Source organism: Molothrus aeneus, chromosome W, assembly GCF_037042795.1.
Source record: "Molothrus aeneus isolate 106 chromosome W, BPBGC_Maene_1.0, whole genome shotgun sequence".
Lineage (NCBI taxonomy): Eukaryota > Metazoa > Chordata > Aves > Passeriformes > Icteridae > Molothrus > Molothrus aeneus.
Genome location: NC_089679.1, coordinates 3560239 through 3587286, shown reverse-complemented (window position 1 = coordinate 3587286; position 27048 = coordinate 3560239). Strand labels below are relative to the sequence as shown.

Sequence of the window (27048 nt, the reverse complement as noted above, 5' to 3'; positions counted from 1 at the left end):
AAGACTGAATATGATTTGGTACATGTAGACTGGTAGGTAAATTTGCAAAAATGCAGATTTAATTTACACACCTAGGTAAATCCTTCAATATTAACTTTTTGTTAGAAGTTAATTTGTTTTATAACTGTGTTAATGTTAAGATTAACAAGACCTGTTAGGACCTTACATTTTTGGGGTGAAAGACTTTCATTGTTAATTTTTTTTAGCAGTAATGAGACTCCCAGCTGTATCCTGTAACAAATCCATGAGTTATCTTTTATCATAATGTATGTTTGCACATTAACTTGTTAGCATGCATGATATGTCACATCCAGTATTTTTATTTCAGCTGTTTAGTACTGCTACTCTCTCTTTTCCAACTTTTGCTTAGTGCTTAAAGCCTGACTTGAGTGAAAGCAGGAATTCCATGAAGAAATAATATTAAGCAAGTGTGGATTTTGCTTTGGCATTTTTCACATTGTTTTATAAGCATAAATGTGAAACAATAAATGGTTGGGTTGTTTTTGTTTTTGTTTTTTTTTTTTTTCTTTATGCTTAATTTTAGGTATATCTACATAATGGGAATCCAAGAGAGAAATTAAAAGTTATTCTATAGAGTATTACAAGATTATATTGAATGGTTAATGCCAATTGCATACACACCAACAGTAGGCCTTGCCTGCTCCCAGTATGGACACATCTACAGGAAATCAAAGTAAGAACAATAGATCAATATTGCTGCTATTTTTGTTATCATTTTCTCTGTATACTTGCCTAAAGTTTGGAAGGTTCATTTTTCTTTGGATTCAACTACACAAGATTTGTGCCAATTCAGGGCAGTAAAAGTTGATTAAATAATATCTCAAGACCCAGTTTATATTGGAAAACAGAACATTTGAAAACAGAAGTGATAATGTGTCACTAAATACTACAAGTGCAGGGCTTCAGCCCCATTTCCAGCTCTTCCTAGATGCAGTACAGCTCTTTAATTCTGAGGAGAGTGCTGTGGCTTTCTCCAACTCCAAATCACATCTGTGAGTCTTAGGATCTGTGTCCGGACAGAACATTTGGAGGAAAGTGTAGATTGAAAGGGATTTCTGGAGGTCATCTGATCTCACCCTCTGTTCAAGAAGGGTAACTTCAGATAGATTCATTAGGTATATTCTCCTGTGCAACCCTGCACACAGCCTGCACAGAGGCAGAAACATGAGTGCCTGCATCCCTGTACAGCAGATTTGCTGGAGGAAACTCAGGCTAATCATGGTTCTGGCAGGATTGGAACTGTGACCAATGTTTTTGTGCTGGTAGCAAAGGGGCCCAGTGCTAGAGAAATTTTCACAGTGCTCTGCAGAGCAGCACGGCATGACATCTTAAATGCAGGAGCAGAGGCCAGCGAGCAGTGGGTGAGGACAGATGTTGGCAAAGCAGGAAGAGACAGGCTTGACTCATGGTAGCTCAGCAGATTCCATTGGATGCAGATAGCCCCTGTATTAAAGCTGTGCTACTGGGAGTCAGATTTCAGTTATTCTAACACAGTAAATATGGCTTGGCTGGGATCTGGTCTGGGTTCAGCAGTGACTTTAAAACATCTCTTCAGGTTATTATCTCTGTTGAGGAAACCAGTTCAGACTGGCAGTCATTTCAGCTCATTTCCATTATATTCTCACCACAATTCAAAGTATATTTCTAGAGTCCTTTTGCTTGAGAGTTTGGATGCTGTGTGGAAGAAGGGCTAATCCTTTGCTGCCATGAGGACATGGCTGCTATGATAAAAACAGTAAGAAACGCGTGGTTTTGTTCTTGATGTGGGGCAAGGGATGTCAAAGATGTACTCTTAGTTCTCACATACTTCCTTTCCTCTTCCGCGTCTCTGTATGTATTAAAGACCAGTTTGAAAACCATCCCCCTGTAGAAGTTGTCTGTACAAGAAAGAGCAGCATGGATTGGAACTAGGGATGGTACTCAGCTTCCTTTCTTTCGAAGAACCAGCATTTTCCAAGTGTTGGTAATTTATCGGTTACCACTTTTGCTGAGCTTTTCATGCCGCCTTTTCTCCTAGCAAGAGGGCTTGCTTGAGCAGAAGAAATACAGACACTTCATCTCTGCTCCTTTCTGCTCCTTTGCCTCTCCTCCCATGTTCCTATGAAGGAGCACTCAGCAGTGGGAAGCAGTGTTCTCTTGGTCTTGGAGAAGACAGTATGCTCAGTCCCTGTCTTTCCTTTCTTTTCTCTCCCCTCATCTTGTGTAATGTAATGAACAGAGATTCATTAAGGTAAAGCCACACTTTAGGATCATGCTCCCTTTTCATATCATGTCTGATGATAACACCAGAGGTGTTTTGCCCTAGAGGAGTTCTAAAGGTGAATATCTGTAATAGTGTAAAATCCAGGTAGCATAATGAAAAGTATATTATCTGTGTTCTTATTTTAGAGTGTTAAAGTAGCCAAATAGGCACTTGTATTAAAAATTCTCCTTTGAGTAATTTATATCCATTATTACAATGCTTTCAATTTTACATTTAGCTTTACAAAGCAAGGGGAAATTTCTAATTGCCACCTATAAAATGTTTCTACTTTTTTTTTCTTTCAGAGGCTTATTTATCTCTATCTCAGACAGAGGCCATGTAAGGTCAATTGTGAACAACTGGCCAGAGAATGATGTTAAGATACTACCACTGTATAATTATTTTCCTAGTTGTTCTTTAATCCCAGTTGAGCTTCTTAAGATTTCTTAGTATTTGATGGAAATGTAAATACTTAATAATGCATCCTTGGCTGTTTGACCATGATGGCAAAATATAGCTAATGAAGATAATGCATATCTTGAAGAGCAACATTTTATCCTGAATATGAGGTTTATGGATTGAGTAAACAATGGTGATGAGAACTAGACTTGCCAAACTTTTTATTTTACTTCATAAAGTTGGGGAATGCACTCTGGGTCTTGCTTACTGTGTTACATAGCAGTAGGAAAGGTGATCTTGTCTTCGGATTAGGACACATTAGTAGGTGGAAAGCACAAATTTTCCTGTTAAATCCTGTATCACCCAGTGGGATTGAGAACCACAAGGGGAGATGAGGTGATTGATACTTTATATCATCATAGAATTGTACAAATTTTTGATGTCTGGATTTACAAGTGGAAATCATAAACCCAAGTTACAAGCTGCAGGTCCACACAGCAGCATGGATCCTTCTCACTTAGCTTTCAAGAATTTGGGTAGTTGATTTCAGCAAAGAAAAAGGAGCATAGCAGATTCTATCATTTAAGCATTATTGCTTCAACTGAAATATTCCTTGTAATCTATTCTTTGTTTGACTGTGCAAGCATACCTGATTTTTTTCCCCAGTAAAAACCCCTCAACTGGTATTGCTCTAAACTTTATAAATTACAATGATTATAATTTTACCTGCTTTTGTTTTCAGGCTGTTGTCGTCACTGATGGAGAAATAATATTGGGTCTTGGAGACCTAGGTGTGTATGGGATGGGAATTCCAGTAGGAAAACTGTTTGTATACAGCCTGTGCAGGAATACATCCAGATAAATGCTTGCATGTGTGCATCGACATTGGAACTGATAATACAGTGAGTTTGACTGAACTTGACCTGCCATAAGTTATCCCTATGAAAAGTATTTGAGTATTTAGTACTATAAGAGAAAAATTTTTATTTGAGTATTTTTATTCAATATAAAACCAACTATTTTATGTAAGGGTAAATTATTTGGAATCCACTGTACAGTTACATATCAGTGATTGAAAAAGACCAGTTAATTTGGCAGTGAAATGGTGCATTTGGAAGTAATTTGAATGCTGGGACACTAAAATGGACAGTCAGGTTGACCTGACTTTAAGAAGCTGGAAATGTGAATCAGATTTATTAAAGCAGTTTGTTCATAGTATTGATTTGTTCTGTTTTAAAAGCAGCCATCACCAACCTCAAGTACTAGCTGAAATTACTGAACATTGATATATACTAGAGGCAGTTACAGTGGCTATATAAAAGCAGTATCTTTTGGTGTGAAATGTGTTACTGTGAATTCTGGAAAACATTTACTGAGGAAGTGATTCATCCTACTGCTCTCTTTGATTTATTCATTTTCAGACACTCGTAAAAGATCCATTTTATATAGGCCTATACCAAAAAAGGGATCGCTCACAGGTCTATGATGACCTAATTGAGGAATTTATGTAAGCCATTACAGACAGATATGGCAGTGAATATTCTGCATGGAAGTATGGCAAAACTGCTGGCACGAAACCCCCCCTAACACACTGTCCTAGAAACAGTCATTTAAGGAATAAAGATAGAACTAAAAGTCAAAATACATGAGTGCATTTTTGGCTCTGTAGTGATTTTCTCAGTGATTTAGAACATGCTGCTTGTAGTTATTTGTTAAATATGCACAAAATGGAAATGGAACCGTTTTAAGCAGTGAAAGGCCTGAAGACATCCTGTTTCCAAAGATAATTATTACATGCAGAATTTGTTTTAAAAGGATTATATTTCTTTGTAGCTAGTGATAGCAATATTTGCCATGTTCTATAGGTATTGAATTGTGGAAAAAGAAACAAACTACACAACTTTTATGAAAGTTATAAAGCCGGTATGTTTATTACAGCACTGGACGCATGTCAGGATCATTCCTCTTAAAAGGACATGCATGCATCTGGGAACTCCAGATCTCTTTTTATCTTCCTTACTAATCCATATGCATGGAATTTCACAACAGGTTCATAAATATTCATTTTACTGATTTCGGTTACACTTGCAGTTAGTTTTTTTAACAGAAAGTACAGAAAGAACTCCTGGGTCATCCTGCCCTGTCTCCTGCAGCCTCTCAGTTTGTTTCAGAGTTCAAGGGCCCTTCCCTATCTCTGTCCTTCGGCTGAAGCAGTTTCTTAGAGCATAGGTTTTTTGCGAGAACAGGCAGTCAGACCAAACAGCTATGTTTGCAAACTACAGACTTAGTTCAAAGATGTGCATTTCACCTAAATCAAAATGGATTTCTACTCTGGAAAATTTCCACTCTGTCTCAGTATGGCCAGAACACACTTATCCAATTTAAAAACTTTGGAAACCACAATGCTTTTTTGGTTTTTAAGAAAACACAGAGAGAAATATTGTACCTTCAATGATGATATTCAAGGTATACCCTTTGTTTATGATCCTTAACGTATTTGCAGAAGTTTTGCCTAAAACCATGATCTGCCATGTAGATATGTTCAACTCACCTTAGATTTGCATTGCTTTTGCAGGGACAGATTCAGTGGCCTTGGTAGGACTGCAGGGAGCACAGAAAGCTACTGGTAAACCACTTGCAGAGCAGAAAGTGCTGTTCCTTGGAGCAGGAGAGGTGAGTTCTCCTAAGTGCTCTAGAGCAACAAGAGATTTTACTGTATATTTTCTCATTCTATAGGACTTGCAGAGCCTCACATTCTCTGCATTCAATTTCAGAACTTTTTATATAAAGGCAGCAAAAACAGATAAACAGACTTAACTACCTGCTTAAAGCTAACGATGTAAAAGGTGTTTAACATTTGCAAGGACTCAAGATTTTCTGTAGGAAAGACATTTTCGTGCTGTTCTTGTGAGCCATCGAAGGCTTCCTGAAGATAAGGAAAGCCCCGTATCTCTCTCGAGGAGACACCAAGGCTATCACCATGACAACATGATGAAAGAGAGAAAGTTAAAAGATATGGACTTAAGTTGGCTCACAGAACGACGTGGCTCCCTGTTCACCTATTGAGGCCTTTGTTTCTTTCTTAGGACCAATGGGCAGTGTATGTGTCTGTTAAGTAAATGTAAATATCTTGAAAAACTATAAAGGCAACATGTTGCTATAATAAATCTCTCTTATACAACCTTCTGATGGAGTCTTGGTGCTTTATGCTGTGTCGCGCTCTATAGCGACATCTGGTGGGCGCCTGCCATGATTGCAACTGGACTGTAAAAAAGGAAAGAGAAAAAAGAGAAAAAGTTGAAGGGTACCCTAATAATGAATGAAGGCAGCAAGGACGCTGCGGAGGTCCGGACCTAATTCAGACGTCTGATTCGAGGTGAGCTGTCGCAGACATCTTTTCATTAAAAATCCTTCCTTAGGATTTTTCCTTCTGAGAAGCTGAGAGGCCTCAGAAACAAAATGTAAACAATGATTATCTGCTGCTGTGGAATGCAACAGGTGGATCCATGATTGGCCTCTTGTGGATGTTTGGAATTAATGGCCAATCACGGCAGAGCTGGCTCTCTCTCTGTCCGAGCCACAGACCTTTTGTTATTCATTCTTTTCTATTCTTAGCCTAGCCTTCTGACGAGAACTTTTCCTTCTATTCTTTTAATATAGTTTTAATGTAATATATATCATAAAATAATAGATTAAGCCTTCTGTAACATGGAGTCAGATCTACGTCTCTTCCCTCATCCTAAGACCCCTGTGACCACGGTCACAGTGAGCGATTGGGAAAAATAATGGGGAAATAATTTATCAAACGAGGAAAAGACGGTTTTGTCCACGTGGAAAGCTTTATTGAAAAGAAAAAATGTTCAAGCTTCTGATTATGCTCTTCGTAGTTTACTGATATGGTGTAAATAACAGGACTTTGAAGCTGATGCCAACACTGCCTTCAGTGTCCGGGCATGGAAAAAGGTTGGGAAGAGACTATGGGAAGTGATATCTAAGGGGGATGAGACGGTTGTCAATTTGGCTACTACCTGGAGACTGTTGTATGAGGCATTGCAGGAATGGAAAGCAGAACAAGATAGAGGGGAGGAATTGGAGGAACAGGAATTAGAGCTACAAACTGAAGTAGAGGAACAGGAGGAAGATGAAGCTGAGCCTGTTGATGAATCTCCACCTGAGGAGGCTGCTGCAGCTGCTGTGGAGGTTCCCCCAGGGTTTTCTATAGTGAGAATCAAACGGCAGGCTAACACTGTTCCTAGGTATTCATCTCCAAAAGACTATAATAAAACTGTGTATACTTCGCTTGCTCAGCATTTAGTTGAACTGAGTACTAAATCAAAGTATCTTATGCCTGCACAGCAATTAGCAAAACTGAAGTTACAGAAGAAGCGAAGTGAAAAACAGGCTGGGTCATCAGCCTTTTTGTTTCTCCCTGGGCCGTTTGCTCCCCCCTCACCCTCCCCTGGATCGGCTGCTCCTCCCCCACCCTCCCCACCCTCCCATGGTTCGGCTGCTCCCCCCCACTTTCCCTTGAGCCGTCCGCCCCTCCTCTGCCCTCCTTCGAGTCATCTGCCTCCTCTCCATGTTCCCTTGAGCCATCCGCCCCTCCTCTGCCCCCCTTCGAGTCGTTTGCCTCCTCTCCACCCCCCGTTGAGCCATATTCCCCCCCCCGAACTTGTTGAACAAATGCAATCTTTAACATTGTGTCCTTCTTTGTCTAGTGATAGCTCTGACGATGAACTGTCAGTTATAAGTACACCAAAAAAGATGCAGGAATGCGTTTCTGTCAGACCTTGTAGCAGATTCAGGCCTGCTCTTTCTCGGATTCTGCCTCCCTGCCAGGTGGCTGTGACTCCTCGACACCCTTTGCAAATTTGGGAGCATGTGAGAATGAAAACAGCTGAAGTGGGAGATTGGAATTTGTTAGAGAAAATAGGTCTACCTAAAAGAATGGAGATGGCTGATGCTGCTGCTTCTGGTGGGCCTGTGGCTTTTCCTGTTTTCAAAGTTGCTCCTAATTCGGGACAACAAGATAGCCGTCAGGTTTTTGCATGGAGGGTTGTGCAGGATCTCCAGTCAAAAGTTGATCAATATGGTGTTAACTCTTAGCAGGTGATGCAAGTGATTCATGTTCTAAATGCTGATGTACTTGCACCTTATGATATTGTTCACCTTGCTACGATTCTGTTTCAGCCAGTGCAGTATGATGTGTTTCAAGCTATCTGGAAACAAATGGTTGAAAGAGTAGCATTGGACAATATGCAGTTACCTCAGCACAATCCATGTCATGCTGTGGGAGTTGATGCCTTGCTGGGCAATGGACCATTCTCTAACCCGGATTTCCAGGCAAGATGGGACCCCCTGGTTCTTGCACAGGCCCAGCAGCTGTCTATGAGTGCCTTACTTAAAACAATGGAGATGGCAGCTCCTAAACCAAAGTATATTGCCATCCAGCAAGGGGTGAAGGGACCTTTTCTGCAGTTTGTGGAGAGGGTTGCTGCAGCCCTTGAGAAGCAAGTAGAAGATGATAAGTTGAGGCAAATTTTATGCAGACAGCTAGCACGGGAAAACACGAATGATGATTGCAGGAGAATTATTGATTCTTTAGCGAGAGATCCCTCGCTGTCTGATCTTGTAGTTGCTTGCTCAAAGGTTGGTTCAGTTGAGCATAAAATGGCTGCTTTGGCAAAAGTCATGAAGTCCTCGCCCAGATGTTCTCCTTGTGAAGAATCAGGGCATGTGAAGACACAATGCCCTCAAACTGCTGGACGATGTGCACACTCTAGGGTAGTTTGGACCCGTAAAGTGCCTTGTCCTCGTTGTGGTAACTTTGGCCATATTGCTAAATTTTGTAAGTTAAGATTTTTTCGGGTGGTCGACAAGTGCAGGGAAACTGGAAGAACACGAAGGGGCGTGTGGAGACACAAATATCCCAATGACAAACACAAGCCCTGCCAGCACTGCAAAGCTCTCCATTTGTGACCGATACACAGGGGCCACAAGAGGCTCGGCAGGGATTGATATACCGGTAGCTGACACAGTGACTATTTAGACAAGAGGTATATGGGAAATAATTATCATTGATTTGAAAGATTGCTTTTTTACAATTCCATTGCCTGATCAGGATAAGGAAAAATTCACCTTTACTATGCCTTCTTTAAATCATGAGGAACCGGGCCAAAGATATCAGTGGACCGTTTTGCCTCAAGGAATGAGAAATTCTCCAAGTATTTGTCAATTGTTTGTGGCACAGGCTTTATCTAAGGTCTGAGAGCAATTTAGCAATTGTTATTGCTATCATTATATAGATGTTATCTTATTGGCGTCCGAAAATAAACAACAATTATTGGCTTTAGAACAATGTGCTGTGAAAAATATAGAAGCTTTTGGTTTGGTTATCACCCCGGAGAAAGTTCAAAGGCAGATGCCTCAGACGTATTTGGGGTTGATAATCACCAACACGCAAATTGTGCCTCAACCTGTAAAATAGGACATTGAAATTAAAACCACTACTAACGTACATAAAATTGGTTGGTGCAATAGCTTGGCTTAGGCCATACTTGGGGATAACCAATCATCACCTGCAACCTTTGTTTGACTTACTATCCGGGATTACTTCCTTTACTGATGAGAGACATTTGACTGCTGCAGCAAAAAAGACTGTAGAAGAACTATTGTCATAAAGCAGATTGCAACTCATGACTGTTTTGAAAACACCACTCAAAATACCCTTGACGGGTTTGCCTAGTTCCTTTTACAGGTTTTAATCTTTCTTAATGGACGCTCCTCTGTCAGATTAACAAGATATTTAATACTCTGCTTGTTTGATTTGTTGTATATTGGTGATTTGTTAATAATGTACAGATGTAAGTTTGCGTCGTAGAGGGAGGACCCTGGTTACTCATTCTAGCATTAATTCTCCTATTTAAATATAGGTTAGCCTGTTAATGGGGAGGGAGTCATAAAGTTCTTATATTTTTGTAGTGTAGAGCTTTAACAGACTCTGTTGATGGCTGCTTGAGGGCCCACAGTGTAATTGGGAAATCAATATTTATCCACTTGTAGAGATTGTATTCTTTTTTAAAGGAGCTGTACCCCCTTTAAATAGCCCTTAAATTTGCTTCATTAGGGTTCGTGGGTTTTCCTTGGAGAAGAATTAAGAGTGAACCTAGATTCGTTTCACAGGCAACCAGCTATCACCCAGCTCGGTTGGCTTTTCACCTCTACTAACAAGTCATCCCACTCTTTTGCCACAGAGACGGGTTCACTCAATAATAGCTGCTCGTAAGTAGCTCGCTTGGGTGTTGCTGTTGGTGTGCAATTATTTATTTTGAGAGATGATGAAATACCATGTGGATTGTTGTGTCAATGGAATGATAAATGGGAACATAAATTGCATATTTTGTAGTGGATATTTTTGTCTTTCAGGTCCCAAAAAACAGCTCCAGGTCTGTATGAGCTTTTTTCAGGCATCATCATCAAAGGTCGCAGACGCTGCCATGAAATCTTAGGCTGTGATCCTGTAATTATTGTCATACAAAGCAGATTGCTTTATCTTCCTTTACAGGTCAAATAGCGTATAATTTACCTTCTCATCCTATTTTGAATTTCACTAAGAAGATTCCCTTTCAGGGGAAACAACTTTGCTCTTCTGTGCCAGTGGAAGGTGCAACAGTTTTTACAGATGGATCAGGAAGAACTGGAAAAGCTGCTGTAGCCTGGAAGAAAGATGACCGCTGGGAATATAAAACAATGGTTCAACAAGGGTGTCCTCAGTTAATTGAACTTTGTGCCGTACTTTTGGCCTTTACCTTATTTCCTAGTTCAGTAAATATAGTTACTGATTCTGTTTATGTTGCTAATTTAGTGAAACTGTTGGATCAAGCTGTGTGGTATAATGTAAAGGAGAAACCGTTATTTGTTATGTTGTTGGAATTGTGGACCGTTATTTGTCATCAAAAGCACTCTTATTTTATTATGCATATTCGTAGCCATACATTGCTAGCTGGATTCTTTGTTGAAGGTAACACCTATGTGGATTCCCTTGTGGCTGCCTCAGCAGTAAAAATGGTGCCTAATGTGTTACAGCAAGCTGTTCTATCTCACCAATTTTTTCATCAGGGTGCTCAGGCATGACGGCAGCAATTTAAATTATCACATAGTGAAGCAAAGTCAATTATTTCTTCTTGCCCTGATTGTCATGTGTCTCATGTTTCGCAATATTATGGTACTAATCCTAGAGGCTTACTCCCTTTGCAAGAATGGTGAACAGATGTTACAAAAATGCCTGAATTTGGCTGTCTAAATTATATTCATGTTACAATTGACACCTTTTTTCATTCCATGGTTGCCTCAGTGTTGGCAGGTGAAACAGCTCGGGATGTTATTCATCATTTTTGCCATTCCTTTTCCATCTTAGGCATTCCACCACATGGAAAGATGGATAATGGCCCAGCGTATGTTTCAAAGAAATTGCATTTGTTTTTTTGTGCCTGGGGTGTTGGTCATTCTACTGGTAGCCCTCATGCTTCAACAGGCCAAGCAATTATTGAACGTGCTCATGGTGTGTTGAAGCACCAGGTACAAAAACAAAAAAGGGGGAATGCAGAGGAAGTCACCTCAAGTGAGATTAGACAAAGCCGTTTATGTGTTGAACTTTCTGCATCCTTTACCTGACTTACAATTGTCTCCTGTATTCTATCATTTTTCATCTTTGAATTCAAAACAGCCAAACTTTCAGAAAGGTATTAAGGTATGGGTAAAAGATTTAATCACGGGAAAGTGGACTGGCCCAGTGGAATTAGTAACACGGGGAAGAGGATATGCATGTGTTTTAACAGAAAATGGCCCTCATTGAGTCTCTGCCCATTGTGTTACACCTTATTTGGAGCACACAGGAAGGGACAGGATGGATGGTTCTACAGTTGAAGCAAGATGAGTAGGTAATTGCATTGGTTATTAGGTGGATGGAAGCATGGACCCTCAAGGAATGTGTGGTAAAGATGGTAATTCGAGACAGAGTAAAGAGAGTTATAGGTTTATGCTGAACATCCAAAATTTAAGTTAGTGGATGTTACTTTTCCTTCTGTTCTTTGAATTCTCTTATAGAGAGTTTGGTAGTACTGAGAAATGTGTCTTGTACCATTTCCTTTTGCAGGGTACCGACAGTCCCAAAACAGGGGAATTCGATGCACCTAAGGGAGAAGTGTTGCCTTTGCATAGGGGTTGAATTAGTAGCTGAAGTCCACACTTTGAGCGACTAGGTTGGTTGCCCAGTATGATAGCAGCAACCAGTTGTAAAGTTAAGTGGATGCTACTTGGTTCGAAGTGGTGACTAGGCAGGTGACTTGGTCTCTGATTCTGTGTGGGAGAAAGTTATTTGATTAGAGGTGAAGGTGCCATTCTGCTACAAATGTGTCATCTGAAAATTGCGAGGTCTGTAATGGTATTTGAAGATCTGTTTTTATGGGCCTTGTTTGTATATGAACATTAAGATTGTGAGGGTGTGTGTTGTGGAGTTGGTAGAAGTTGGTTATCTGTAAGTGAATGAAAAATGGATCCTCTGTCTGCTTGAATTTTTGCAAGGGCCCTGCAGAAGTCCTTAGCAGTTGTGTTTGCGGGTCAAATACAAAAAGGGGCAATTGCAGGAAAGACATTTTCGTGCTGTTCTTGTGAGCCAGCAAAGGCTCCCTGAAGATAAGGAAAGCCCTGTACCTCTCAAGGAAGACACCAAGGCTATCACTATGACAACTTGATGAAAGAGAGAAAGTTAAAAGATACAGACTTTAGTTGGCTCACAGAATGACGTGGCTCCTTGTTCACCTATTGAGAACTTTGTTTCTTATGACCAATGGGCGGTGTATGTGTCTGTTAAGTAAATGTAAATATCTTGAAAAACTATAAAGGACATGTTGCTATAATAAATCTCTCTTATACAACCTTCTGATGGAGTCTTGGTGCTTTGCGCCGTGTCGTGCTCTATAGCGACAGTTTTCACTTTCTTGCATGACCTTGAAAAAATCATCAGGGACTTGTGTGTAGTTGAAGGGGAATTTACCATAAAATTATGGTTTAGTAAAAAGAGGGTAAGAACATCTTGTTAATTTTTATGGCATTGGAGAGAAGTACACAGTGGTTTTCTTATTAATTTAAATCAGTGGCTGTTTGCAGCAGACACTAGTTAGTTACTGGGTCAGCAGTGTCACAACCAGCACTGTGCTTCTTGGTATATCAGCAAAATTGTTTCTGTGGTGCTGCTGACAACTTAACTGACTAAAAATTCTCCATCTGGGGAAGGTCCTGATTGCAGTAATTGGCCAGTGTTATGTTGTTGCCTCAGCACTGAGCCCTGCTCTGCATCTCCCTCTACCTTATTTCTTCTGCCAGCCTTCACAGCATATGCAATGAGCCAAGAGAAGGGACATGGAGGGAAGCACTACCAGTGTCTACTTTCTGCCCTCTGTCTACAAGGGCAAATAAATCACAGGGAACAGGAGTAGAGAGAGATTTGGAAAGCAGTTGGGCACAGAGTACTATGCTGTGCTTTCTTGACAGAAGGATTGCAGTACTAACTTGTTCTCACTGTCTGGTTGGTCTGATTTATTGTGGCTGCTGAACTGCTACAGGCATGGGGGCATAGTACCCAGAAGAGCTGCCTCTCTCTTTTGCTTGAAGGCATGACACTGTTGATCCCAGGAGTCTGCCCCCATCTAGCCACACATTGCTTGTCTTTCAGAGCTGACTTATTAAATGCTTTTTGTAGGGCTGTTAAACAGCATGTTGTTTGTGATGACAGACTTCTTTTGTGGCTAGTCCTTTTATCCACAAGGCTGCCCTGGGAATTGCCAACCTCATTGTTATGGCTATGATGGAAAGTGGTGTTGCTGCAGTGAAAGCCTATAGGAGAATATGGATGTTTGACAAATATGGTTTACTGGTTCAGGTAGGGGTGCACCATGCCTTGAAATACCACAATATAGATGTCTGGTCCTTTCTGTGTCCTTCTCACAAAAAGAATCAATGTTTTATCTATAGGGCCAACAGCAAAATGTAGATTCCAATCAAGAACCATTTACACATCAGGCTTCAGAGCAGATACCAAAGACCTTTGTAGAGGCAGTGAATGTACTTCAACCTTCAGCTACCATTGGTAAGTAAGGTTACTTTTGTTTCTGTGTTTCCATAGTTTGGTTATTTGCTGTGTTTACTTTGCTAACATGTCTCCAATGAGGTTGGTGACAGTGGTCTACATTTCTGCTGCTGTAAATAATATGAAAATGTGAGGTCAATTTTCTTCTTGAAAATATACTGAGCTGTAGGTTAGCTCCCAGTGCATCCTTTATTGCAGCTGTCATGCTCCTTCCATATCTTGTGTCCTTGTTTACTGCTTCCTCTAGTCCTTGTCCAGCTGATGATGAAACTTTCTTGGAAAAGTTTAAGCATGTTCTCAGGTACTGCATGGCTACAATAAACTGAAACTCTAATGAAGGACACTAAAAGTCAGGCAGACAAAAATGTAACCTTTATCCCAGACACATTCCCTACACCAGTAGCAAGGGAGAGAGTAGTCACAAATACTGCACTTTTTGCTTTACAGGAGTTTCCTAACTTGAGGGTTTGGGGTTTTTCTGACCTTCCTTTCCCCAGTCAGCTTCTCTGGTCAAAATCTGACAACAGCATGGCTTGAAGGAGCTATTCCATGCTGCAGATCACCAATACCTGTAAGGTCACTCATGCATATAGGTATTTATTTATAACTGTGGCTGTCTGCAGAGGTCAGAAAGGATTATAGGTATTTCCTGGTACAACTCTGAAATTTCCTTTGCACATGATTTATTTGAAAAATAAAGGTTTTTTGGCAGAGTAACTATCCTGAAGTTTGTAGCCCATGTACAAATTTATGCTATTTTTATGTATTTCTACCTCTGTATTTGGATGTGGTCTCAATGGAATGTGCATTGCACAGTTAACATCCAGCTAGGATGAATAATCTGTGAAGAACCTGGAGTTCCCACTTGCTTATCCAGGGCAGCATTTTTTGCACAGATCAATACAAAAAATAATGTAAAATAGGTTTTTGGAACACATTAATTAGATATTCCTGTGAAAATAAGAATTTTATGTAGCCATGAGTAGTGCCTGGTTTCCATCTCCTGCTGCTAGAAAAAGCCTATGATGCTTTGCTCTGAGTGGAAGGCTTTAGGGGTTACATGAACTTAATCTACAGTTGCTGTCATCTGCCCTGAGGCAGTCAAGTCTTGATTCTATTTTTATGTGTTTCTATTTACTTCAGGAGTTGCAGGAGCTGGGCAACTCTTCTCTCAGAATGTGCTCAAAGCAATGGCCTCTATCAATGAGCGATCCATAATATTTGCACTAAGTAATCCTACAATAAAAGCTGAATGCACAGCAGAGGAAGCATATATGTTAACAGAGGTAAGTAATCTTTAGAAATACTGACCCATTGGGTGATAGAACTATTTACTGAGTGTGAGAAGTCAAGAACACACTGTTACGTGGGCTTCCTGAAATAATAATACAGATCTTTTTTGTTTTCTGGCAAAAGTAAATGGAGGTGATTTGAAAAGAAGTCTTGATTTTTAAATAATGACATTTTGCAAAGCTTAAAATGCCTTAAATATTTTTATTACTTTTTAAAAGAATAAACACTTGGTACTGTATCATACCCTTGATCAAGTAACTGTTTTAAACAGGTTTTAAACATGTTTTAAATAAATTTGAGTTTTAAGGAAACATCTTATGTTAGCATCATAATAGAGACTAGGTGCCACCTTTAAAACGTAATGGTTAAGTCCTTAAAGCAGGTAATGTCTTTGCATCAGTCCAGGAATTCTACTTTTTATTCAGGTCATGCGGGTCAGAGCCCATATCATTAACAGTGACCCGTGAAGACTTGTGCTTGCAGCACAGGTGGTGCTCCTCTGTCCTTATGTTCCCCTCTTGCAGAGTCTGTGTCTTGTACACTGGCACCACTGTTCCAGATTGCAATGCAAGATGTTTTCAATTACCATCTGTATGGCAGATTATCTTTTGTCAAGTGGGCAGTTTGCCTTATCTCTCTCTTTGAATGACCACAATCACACCTCCCTCGGGAGGGGACATCTGCTGATAACAGACTATTGCATGTCACTGCATGACTGATAAGAACTATAACATCCCATTATGAGATGTTCCGCCCAGAGGGAGGAGCCAAGCATTGCTACCCAGATATAATCCAGAGGTTTTTGAGACACCAGCACGGCTTTCTCCACTGGATTCCCCAGAGGAACAGCAGCTGTCTCTTCTTCCACTGGATCTTCAGAGGAAGAATACATCCTTCTCTACAGGACCCCCTTGCTCCAACAGAACCACACCTGACACTTCAGGAGGACTGCAGCCACATTTCCAATTGGACTGCTACCAACACCCCACAGGGTGTCAGGTTGGGTTCTGACTCTGTCAGTGTTGTTCTAGTGTATGGCATTGTTTATTTTATCCTTTTATTTTTTTTCCTTCCCTATTAAAGAACTGTTATTTCCTGCTCCCATATTTTTGCCTGAGAGCCCTTTAATTTAAAATTTATAGCAATTTGGAGGGGTGGGGAGGGTTTACATTCTCCATTTCATGGGAGGCTCCTGCCTTCCTTAGCAGACTCCTGTCTTTCCAAACCAAGACAACCACCAAGCATTGAAATGAGTGAACCAAGACTAAACACACTTCCTTCTGCACTGTTACCTCAAGACCATTACTCTGTGGGGTGCTTAGCAGAGATTGGGTTTCTGGGGTTGTTTTTGTTTTGTCTTTTATTAATAACACTATTACCAGGGCACCCAAACCTTGGTTTTGCCTTTAATGAAACAAGTCTTTTATCCTATTGCACAACTTTTTATATAAAACTAATCATCTTTGAAGAGAGCCTGAGGGGAAGGAGATGGGGGCAAGGAAACATCAGGCAGATAGAGCACTAGCTTTAACACTTTGAACTTGCTGGTAGTGCCTTCCTTTACATTATAGACTCCAGCTGGCTCTGATCTCTCCCCTGTCCACAGGACTTATTGTTTGTTTTTTTTTTAACACAACCCCAAATCAAGTGACTCATATGTGAAAATGGGTTGGTGAAGATCTTTCCTTGTTTCTTGATGCAGAACTTATAAACTCTTTCCTTCCACTTTTAGCATGGTTCAGTTTCCAGGATTACAATCTCAGCAATGTTAGCTTCACACTGGGAAGGATATAATTCCATCATGTACAGTTGGCACCCAGATTCTCTTTCATGTTACTGGGCCTATCAGTTCAGAGGGAACTCTTGCTACAGAGATTTGCAGGTCCAGAGTGAGCTCTAGGCAGGAATAAAAGCCTTTGGACAAAATCTAGATTGTATCTTTTAACAGTAGAATCATAGAATATTTAGGTTGGAAAAGTCCTCTAAGATCATCAAGCCCAACCATTAACCCAGCACTGCCAAGCCCACCACTCAAACATTCCACAAGTGCCACATCTACACATCCCATCCTTTTAAATCCCTCCAGGGATGATGAGACCACCACTGCCTGGGGCAGCCTGTTCCAGGGCTTGATGACCCTTTTGTGAAGAAATTTTTCCTAATATCCAATCTAAACCTTCCCTGACACAGCTCAAGGCTGTTTCCTCTTGTCACTTGTTACCTGGGAAAAGAGACTGACCCTCACCTGGCTACAACCTCCTTTCAGGTAGTTGGAAAGAGGGAGAAGGTCTCCCTTGAGCCTCCTTTTCTCCAGGCTAAACCTCCCCAGCAGCCTCAGCTGCTCCTCATAGGACTTGTGCTCTTGAACAGCTTCACCAGCTTTACTGCCCTTATTTGGACACACTTTTAACATAAGATGGTTTAGTATCTCTCAGATATCTTGCATTAACTAGAGTAGTGAGTTGAACAGTGTTTCAGTATCATAGAATCCTAGAATGGCTTGGGTTAGAAGGGACCTTAAAAATCATCTTGTTCCAAACCCCACTGCCAGGGGCAGGGACACCTTCCACTAGACCAGGTTGCTCAGAGCCCTATCCAACATGTCCTTGGTTGTATTTTATATACATTTACTGATGCCCCATCCCTGGAGAAGTTCAAGGAGTTAGAACTAGATGATCTAAGGCCCCTTCCTACACAAACTATTCTAGGATCCTATTATTCTTCAATTACAATGTTTGTTTTCTGTGGTAGGTAAGGGACAGGCGTTCGGAAGATTTCGGGCTGTGACGGAAAATTACAGGACTCCTTCTGCCCCTCTCCCCAGAGATAAGGATCACCCTTGGAATGTAGCCAAACATGTAGCCCCCCTAACCTATAGATGCCAGTAACTTTCCACTCCATACTAACCCTAGAAAGTATAGCCAAACCCCTTTCTGACGTAGAGAAACCCCTTAGTCCATAAAACCCCTTGAGACAGAAGAATAAATCGCCTTTAACCATCCACCACATTGGTGCTAGCGTCCATTACTGGCCCGAGAGGTCCCGGAAGGGGATCGCCATGCTGGACTCCAAAACCAGGTCGCCGCTACCTTCCCAAGAAGGCAACATAGTGGTGCCGAAACCCGGGACGACAAGTCCGGGCGATGGGGGTACTCCTGGCCAGGGGACAGCGGCCACAGCGGCGGGAACGACTGTGGCGGAGCAGGGGGACGCCCCGGGACCCGCAATTCGTATGGAAGCGATAGCGAAGGTCGTAAGTTCGATACATATGCAATGGGGAATCAAATGTGAGCTCAGGAATTTTAATCTCGCCTTAACGAGACTCCTCGAGCTCGGGGTCATTGACCGACCCATAGATATATTGCATTCTGAGGTGTGGCAGAAATGCACTGTCGCGTTAGCAGAAGACACAAAAGCCACGGGCAGCAGCAAAAGTCTGAAAGCGTGGGGGAAGGCAGAAGCAGCCCTATGCAAAGCATTAGAAGAACGGGAGACATGGAATGCCACGCGTTCCTGTTTGTTAATCACGCCACAGCTGGGGGAGGGGGCGATAACGCGAACCCCCCCTGATAGCGACCCGATTGAAAACAGGGAAACGCGGGGGCCGGGCGCGTCCCATCCCTCCCCGAGCCCAGAACCCCCAGAGCCCCCGGGGGACCCCCTGACCCTTTCAAGGGACCCGCCGGGGCCCAAACCCCCTCCGGAACCCCCCGGAATGCCCGCGGGTCCCCCCGCCCATCCCTTCCCCGCCGATAGCCGACTTAGGGCAAGAAGCAGAGGGATGCGCGCGGTCCTTTTGGGAGGGATTGGCGGCAGAAGCCCGAAATATCGAGAAGGCAAGCGCGCGGGCGGGCGGCGGAGGGGATCCGCCGCCTTACCCGTTCGAACATGGCGCGGGTGGCCGGGAAGAGGGGTGGAGCCCGTCGGCCCGCGGCGGGAAGAACCTGGAAACGCGGCCAGCCGCGGACACGCATGCGCGGGAAACCAGCGCTGAGCCCATGCCCGGCCGGGAGCTGTGGATCCCAGCAGACACGCATGCGTGGGGGTGCGACAGAGGGCGGGTGTGGGATCTCAGCACATCGTTCCCGATGTCCAGAGATGCCAGGAGAACCCTTGGGGGTCTCGAAAATCCTGGACTCATTCCCAGGAGAGCACTGATAACTCCTTGGGAAAACAGCCAGAAAGCAGCCAGGAGAGTTTGGAGACGCAGCAGCCACAGAGAACATCGCACTCCACTTCAGCCGAAGAAAGTTCATAGCAGGACAGCCCGAATCGGAATCAGAAAGGCGCCTCCGAATCCATCTCCTGTGACCTGCAGGCAGAGACCAGGAGCCTTCGGACTGCTCTGACGACAGAAATTCGGTGAGAAGGTCAAGAATTAAGAACATGGGGGGTACACTTTCCCAGGAACAAATAGAGATTCTGTCCGACCTACAGGGCGTGGCAGACACACACACTAGGGGGATCCCAAAGAAAAAGCTTAGAGAATTATTGTTGTGTGTTGTAGTGTGTTTTGTTAAGTTATTAGGTTGGTTTATTCCAATCCCCTTCTGTCTGAAAATGGTTCTGCCCCAGTTCTCCCTTCCCGCCTTTGGAGCTGTCTGTCTTCCTGGCTCCACCCCAGCCAACAATGTATCCCCTAAACTCCGCCCTGGTTTCCCTGGAAACCCTTGTATTTTTTCTTCTGATCTCTCCCCGGTACCCCGCCAATCACTCTCACTCCCCACCCTTACTGCTAGAATGTTCCAGCAGGGGAGTTTGATGGTTGGCTGAGGAACCGGGGCCCCTCCCCAGAATGTTTCCCGTTGGAGTTACCCACGTGTCAATCCCTTGGACCCCACTCCCCACTGCACCCCCATTGGCCCAATGCCTGGCACCTCCCTACCCTTAAAACCTGTTGTCAGCCCCCCCCCCCCCCCCCATCTTCTCCTGTCGGTCCCTCTGGGTTCATTAAAGCCTGGATTAAGCCACAGTTGGAGTCCGCCGTCTTCTTTCTGCTGGTTGCAGCCTTTACTAGACTCTGTCCTGCACAAGGTGTGCCTACAGCCGCAAGCTGGGCACTGCCTTAGGCGCTATCCCGAAGCCAGCTCTCGGGAGAAGTGCCCCCTCATGCTGCTAGCAGTGCTGGAGCTAGCCGGACGCTGACAATTGAGAGCCACTGCTTCAGTTCTTGGCGCCCAACGCCGAGGTCCGAGGACACCGCCGGACCCTGCGGACAGGATTTTTAATTCCACTGGCCGCCGGACTACCCCTGTGGGAGCAGACCCCTTTTTGGTGGGTGGCGCTCCAGGGGACTGGGGATGGCAGCTCCTTGCACCCGAGGAGTCGTCCCTGCAGCGGAAATCACCACCCTTGGATTTCTTTTAGCCCTCGCCGGGATTGGTGAGCATTTCTCTCTTTTCCCTGTCTTTCTAACTAATTTGTCCCCAAGTGGACCCTCTCTCCTTTCCTCGCTGCGCAGCTCTTTCTCGGCAGGGACCGGTGGGGGGCTCTTTCTTGTTTTCTTTACTCATTTTTCCCGGGTGGTGTGCACTGTAAGCCGCAGATTTTAATATCTTTCACCATGGGTGCGCAGTTTTCTGCGGCACAGAAGACAGCTTCTGCCCAAGTTGTGGGGATCCTTTCTGGGAGGGGTTTTGTTGTTCATAAAAAAGTATTAAAAAAGCTAGTGAAGTGGATATTTTCCCAATTTCCTGACGCTTCCCCGGAGCAGTTTTGTGACTCCCACTTTTGGGACGCAGTTTACAGCAAATTACAAAAGGAAATTAAATCCGGGGATTGCTCTCTAGCTGAGATCAATTATTGGGTATTCCAAATCAGGCTAGTGTTAAGATCTTCGAAATTGGGAAAAGGTTCCACGAGTTCTACTTTGTCCCCTTGTTCTCCCTGCCCTTCCACCCCTAATCCTTCTTCCTCCCCTGCTCTTCCTAAAGCTGGGATCTTGAGAGGAGCAGCTCGCCCCAGCACGGCGCAGGGTGGCCACCATTCCCCTGGCTGCTTTCAAGGCTCCCAATCCCCCCACCCGAGGAGTCCTGGCCAGACTTCTCCGGGTTCTTCCCACTCCCCTGCTACCCCAGTTCAAAAAACCCCTGTTAAAACCCCAGTTCAAAAAATCCCTGTTAAAGACCCCTCTGTTCAGTCTCAGCTCCCTCCACAAGATGGCTCCTGTGGAGCCCAAGATGGAGGAGGCCACATGGTTTTTCCCGCCTTTTCTCCTTCTTTATCCCAGAACCCCCTCCTGTCCCTCAACCCCTCCCAGCTTCCCTCTGCCCCTCCTCCCTTGCTGGTCCCTCCCACCCCTCCTCCCTCTTACTTAACCCCGCCCCCTGACTCCTCCCTTGGGGCGGGGACTTTGACATCTGTGTTTCCCGCCCAGCTTGCCCAGTCCTCCGCCCAGTCCTTCGGCCACTCCCCCTCCTCTCTCCCTTCCGGTTCCCACGCTCCCCCTTCTGGTTCCCACGCTTCGGCATCCGGGGGGGGAGGGGTGGGAACCCCTGAGCCAGAGCCTGCTCCTATTCCATCAGCAGCTCCAGTTACTTACCATCCAGGAGGGGAGAGAGGAGTGGTGACTCAGTGGACTCCCTTCCCACACCATCAGATTAAAGAGCTCTGTAAGGCCCAAAAGGATTTCTCCCGGGAGAGTGAGTACTTCCGGGGGATCCTGAAGGCCACAATAGCAGGGCCGGAGGTCACCCCTAGTGATCTCCGAACCCTTTTCTCCTGTCTTCTGAACCCAACTGAATTATCTTTATGGGAGACAATATGGAGAAGGGAAGTGGTAGAGGTGTTACCATCATTGTGGGAAAATCCCCGCACTGGGCTTGACTCAAATGGGGAGATGATTTCAATTGATCATATGTGTGGCGTGGGGAATTGGGCAGACGGGCACACTCAGGCGAGGGTCATCCCTCCTGAGGCATTGCGGGAAAGCAGTAAGGCGGCAGAAAGAGCTTTCCTAAGATTACCATCAACTGCACCCCCCATTTCCTACTCAATAATTAAGCAATGCGCAGATGAACCGTTCATTGTATTTGTGGAAAGGCTTTGCAAATCTATTGAGTTGCAGGTGAAAAGCGAGGGAACCAGAGCGGAGCTCTTAAAGGAGGTGGCCCGTACTAACGCCAATCCCGCTTGCAAGGAGGCTATCCTTAGCCTCCCACCAGATCCTCCGCCAACCCTGCAGCAAATGATTGAAGTCTGCATGCATCGGGTCACCATAACAGCAGGAGACCCGGACCAGAGGGCCCGCATGCCACCTCGCCAAACAGCTGCTGCTGCTGATACCCTGGATGATTCCTTAGTAGACGCCATTCCTGTCAACGACCACCCAACACCCCGATCCTCCCCGGGACCACATGGGAAGGCAGTCTCTCCGTGCCACCTGTGCGGCAAGCTGGGGCACTGGATGCCAGACTGCCCCCTAAGGCGGGAGTTCATGGATTTTAAAAGGGGGAAATCACAGAGGGGGAATCCCCCACAAAAAAAACTAAAGACTGAGCGCAGTCCCCCCCTGCGCTACGATAAAAATAAGGCGGGTTCAATAACATGTTGCGGGGAGGGGAAAGGGGGAGAACCGCCTGTGCCCAATGCTATTTTCTCACCAGACTTGACTTGTTTAGCCTGTCTTGAGCCACAGCCTATTCTGACCACAACATCTAAATCTGCTCCCTATAGGTTGCAGCTGACTCGACCTCTGCATCTAAGAAACACTGATTTCCAGCTGGTGACCGTGTGCCCAGAGTGCCCCGGCCAGTGGAGACGGCTTGGACGTTGTGGGTATGTCGTTGTCGGAGACACAAAATTCACTCCACTCGAGATCAATGTCATCCCGGGCTTGTTGACAGCTGACCCAGGGAAGTTCTCGATGGGGCTGTACTGTGTCTGCCCTCCCCTCTTCCTCCCTAAAGGCCAAGTGGTGGCTCAAGCCATCCCAGTGCCAGAGTTGAGGCTGTGTCCAGAGCTACTTTCACCATCTCGGCAGAACACCCCTCCAACAGTAGCCTGGGCTCAAGTCTTGGGGAGAGAAAAGCCCCGAATTACTTGCCAACTCTCGAGGGGAGGGGACCACAGATCAATCAGAGGTCTCCTGGACACAGGGGCAGATGTGACAATCATTCCCTCTCGGGAATGGCCGTCACATTGGGAACTGCAGGACGTGGCTGGGCGCGTACAAGGTGTTGGGGGTATGCAATTGGCCCGACAATCTAAGAGCATCGTCCAAATTCAGGGTCCGGATGGGCAATTGGCGTCAGTACGCCCATTCATTTTAGACTACACAGAACCCCTGTGGGGGAGAGATCTCCTCGCCCAATGGGGAGCCAGAATTGACCTCCCGACAGCTCCCCAGATTTTTCGGGCGGCGGCCACTGAAGAGCGCTCTACCCAGAAACTGAATTGGAAATCAAATGAACCAGTATGGGTAGAACAGTGGCTGCTCAACAAACAAAAATTGAAAGCGCTCAATGAGCTCGTCCAGGAGCAGTTACTTAAAGGAAACCTGGTGGAGTCCATGTCGGCTTGGAACTCCCCAGTGTTTGTGATTAAAAAACCTAATAAAGACAAGTGGCGGCTCCTTCACGACCTCCGCAAAATTAACAACATCATTGAAGACATGGGATCTCTCCAACCAGGGATGCCGTCCCCAGCGATGCTCCCACAAAATTGGAATCTGGCTGTCGTAGATATAAAGGACTGTTTCTTCCAAATTCCCTTACACCCTGATGACGCACCACGTTTCGCCTTCACGGTTTCTTCCATCAACCGTGAAGCCCCAAGGAAACGCTACCATTGGCGTGTTCTTCCACAAGGCATGAAGAACAGCCCTGTCATCTGCCAGTGGTATGTGGCTTCCTTGCTGTCCCCAATTCGTACAGCCGTGGAGGACGTTATCATCTATCACTATATGGATGACATATTAGTTTGTGCTCCGACCGATGACATACTTGCCCATGCGCTTGACCTGACAATCAATGCATTGATTGCTGCAGGGTTCGAGCTCCAACAAGACAAGATTCAGCGGATGCCACCCTGGAAGTACCTGGGTTTGGAAATCACCAAGCGGACCATTGTTCCGCAAAAATTGGCTATTAAAACGAAGGTAAAGACCTTAGCGGATGTCCATCAACTGTGTGGGTCTTTAAATTGGGTGAGGCCTTGGCTAGGCATTCCAACTGAAGACCTAGCCCCCCTTTTCAATTTGTTGAAAGGGGGAGAGGAGCTCAGCTCTCCCAGGTCACTCACCCCAGAGGCCCAGGCAGCATTGGAGAAAATCCAGGAATCCATCTCGGCCAGGCAGGCCCACAGATATCAACCGGGTCTGCCATTCAGGTTCATAGTTTTGGGGAAACTGCCACACCTACATGGTATGATCTTTCAATGGGACAAACCAGTTAGGGGCAAGGACCAAGGCTTGAGAGACCCTCTTCTGATTATAGAGTGGGTTTTTCTCAGTCATCACCGGTCCAAGAGAATGACACAGCCACAGGAGCTGGTGGCAGAACTCATCCGCAAAGCAAGATCGCGGATCAGGGAGCTTGCAGGCTGTGATTTTGACTGCATTCACATTCCCATTCAATTGCGATCGGGTCAATTCAAAAAGAAAACCCTTGAGAGGCTGCTTGAGGAAAACGAGACACTACAATTTGCACTGGACAGTTACACCGGTCAAATTGCTGTTGATCGGCCGGCCCATAAATTATTTAATCAGGACGTCCAATTCGCATTATCAATAAAAAAGGTTCAGAGTCAAACCCCTCTGAAAGCCCTGACCGTTTTCACTGACGCGTCCAGAGCATCCCATAAGTCCGTAGTGACTTGGAAGGATCCTCAAACTCAGCAGTGGGAGGCTGATGTTGCTAAAGTGGAGGGTTCTCCACAAGTAGCTGAGTTGGACGCTGTCGTCAGAGCCTTCGAGAGGTTCTCTGAACCATTCAATTTGGTTACAGATTCTTCATATGTCGCAGGTGTAGTGTCCAGAGCAGAGAACGCAGTCCTTCAAGAGGTGTCTAACATACCTTTGTTCAATTTGCTCTCAAGGTTGATTACTTTAGTCTCCCACCGAGAGCAACCTTTCTTTGTGATGCACGTCAGATCACACACTGACCTGCCGGGGTTCATTGCAGAGGGCAATCGAAAAGCTGATGCCCTTGCTGCCACAGCCCAGATGGCCCCACTCCCTGACATATTCAATCAAGCAAAGATTAGCCACCAGCTGTTCCATCAGAATGCCCCTGGTCTTGTCCGTCAATTCCAACTCACACGAGTGCAGGCCAAGGCAATTGTGGCTACATGCCCCCAATGCCAATCTCATCAGCTTCCGTCCCTCAGCTCTGGGGCAAACCCCAGAGGCTTGTCTAGCTGTGAAGTGTGGCAGATGGATGTGACTCACGTCCCCTCCTTTGGCCGGCTCAGTTATGTTCACGTCTCTGTTGACACTTTCTCCAGTGCTGTCTATGCTTCTGCCCACGCAGGGGAAAGAGCAGTGGATGTAAAAAAGCATCTTGTGCAGGCCTTCGCTGTTCTGGGCATCCCTAAGGTCATCAAAACTGATAACGGCCCAGCGTACAAGTCCAGGGAGCTAAGGAGCTTCCTGCAGCAATGGGGAGTAGAGCACAAGACCGGCATCCCCTATTCCCCGACAGGCCAAGCCGTGGTAGAGAGGACCCACCAGAGCCTGAAAAGGGTACTCGAACAACAACGAACGGCTGTGAAGGTGGAGTCCCCTCACGTCCGGCTGCCGAAGGCACTTTTTACCATCAACTTTTTGAACTGTTCATTTGATAACTTAAATCCCCCAATTGTGCGGCACTTCGGTCACCATGAGCAGCTGCACCTAAACGCCAGGCCTCCGGTTTTAGTCAAAGATCCGGAGACCTGGAAGACAGAAGGGCCAGACGACCTGGTCACCTGGGGAAGGGGATACGCCTGCGTATCCACCCCCTCAGGTTTAAAGTGGGTGCCATCGAAGTGGGTCAGGCCCTTCCTCCCTAAGTGGTCAAGACAAACTGGCAGTGTGGCACAGGTGGAGGAGGCCTGCTGGAGAAGGAAGCGGAAACCCTCCTATTCAAACCTCACCCCACTCTGAGGGCAGAACCAAACCTCAAGCTTTGTTTTGTTAACTCTGTTCTCTTGCTGTTTTAGTTATTCCCTCCGGATGGCTCCCTATTCAGTTATGTTCCTGCTGGCCATCATTCTGTGGCCCGTTATCCCACCTGCGAGCCCGTGGATCATCCCCCAGCCAAGGGCCAACGTTTGGAGAACTCTAGCCAACGCCCTCGGCCAAGAACACATTTGCCTCAGTATGGCATCAGCAGAGGACCCGATGTCGACCTGCCTCGTGGGGATCCCTCTCTCTCCCGGCGAGTTGCCCTCCCCTTTCAACTCCTCCCTTGTCCCACTCGTGACCCAAACCCTTTCTCACCGTAGGAATCCCAGCGATGTCTGGAGGGACGGAATCAAGGGGCTGGCCCCTTTGATCTCTGAACCTCCAGAACTGGATTTGCTCGGCTCCGCTAATGCCTCGCTTTGTTTTCTGTTTTGGTTTTCCCCAGTCCCCTGGGACAGCAGGTATACTCGTATAAAACCAATAAAGAATGAATACGTTGCTGCCCAGTGGTGTGAGACGGCCGTTGAAATACCCATTGCATCCACCCTGGGAAGCGAGCCGCTGTCCCTACCCCGGGGAATTTTCTTTATTTGCAGAGACCGAGCGTGGGCAGGCATCCCCTCTCGCCTGGTCGGAGGTCCTTGAACTTTGGGTCGGCTGTCGCTGTTTACACCCAACCTGACCAAAATTAATGATTGGAAGGTGAAAAGAGCCGCCCCGGAATCAGTCCGGTCCAAAAGAGACCTTAAGGATCTCGATCCGGAGTGTGACTCTGAAATTATCCATTGGTCCAAGCCAAAAATTGTAGCCGCCACCTTGTTTTTACCTTGGGTGTCGGTGGCT

The 27048-nt window shown here is 45.2% G+C and overlaps 1 pseudogene; it reads left to right on the top strand.

The window, feature by feature from the left end:
- Window positions 1-296: 296 nt before the first annotated feature.
- The window catches only part of LOC136568501 (NAD-dependent malic enzyme, mitochondrial-like), a 67816-nt pseudogene continuing 41064 nt past the window's right edge, over window positions 297-27048 (top strand).